At 33.8% G+C, this 663-nt stretch overlaps 1 non-coding gene across 1 annotated transcript; it reads left to right on the forward strand.

Moving 5' to 3' along the window:
* The first annotated feature begins 297 nt into the window (after positions 1-297).
* On the forward strand, positions 298-431 carry LOC129780952 (U4 spliceosomal RNA). Its single transcript, XR_008744045.1, has one exon. It is a non-coding gene; the product is annotated as a U4 spliceosomal RNA (small nuclear RNA).
* Positions 432-663: the final 232 nt, after the last annotated feature.

The following is a 663-nucleotide window of genomic DNA, read 5'->3' on the forward strand; positions in this document are numbered from 1 at the left end:
ACGAAAATTACTCACACATATAAAATAGCGTGCAGTGTTGTGTTCAGAAACACTGACAAATTTGTGATTTTCGTTGATATAAACTAGTGATGAAACAGATAGTGGTTCGACCGGATACCGGATACCGGATATCCGGCGGCCGGATATTCGGCTCTTTATTAGCAAATACAAAATTGAGTGAAACGGCCTGTGACATGGTGCAAATAAAGTGTTAAATGTAAGAAATAAATAAACACATTTTAAAATCAAAATTTTGAACGAATATTAAATTTTTCGTTTAGAATAAGTATCCAATTTGGCTTTGCGCATTGGCGATATCGTAACCAATGAGATAATACCGAGGTGTGATTATTGCTAATAAAAAAAATCCTATTTAATAGTGTATCATGTTTTCTACAACGAATTTAGAGCAGTTTTATTCCGATAATGGTTGTATATTATTTTAAATAGATTTTTGTAAGTGTATTGAGAAAATTCGAATACTGGCACAGCAAGAGTAAGAGTCACATGCAATCAGCAATCAATTATTTTCATTGAGATTGAGAACAAACTTAGAACTGTCTTCAGGGATGGTAGTTTTAGATGGGGTACACTTACGTTGGGCTTTTATATATTCGAGGTAATTCCACATGTCGCTGCATCAAAAAAGGATTGGATAAGGAC

The sequence above is a fragment of the Toxorhynchites rutilus genome, chromosome 3 (assembly GCF_029784135.1).
Source record: "Toxorhynchites rutilus septentrionalis strain SRP chromosome 3, ASM2978413v1, whole genome shotgun sequence".
NCBI lineage: Eukaryota > Metazoa > Arthropoda > Insecta > Diptera > Culicidae > Toxorhynchites > Toxorhynchites rutilus.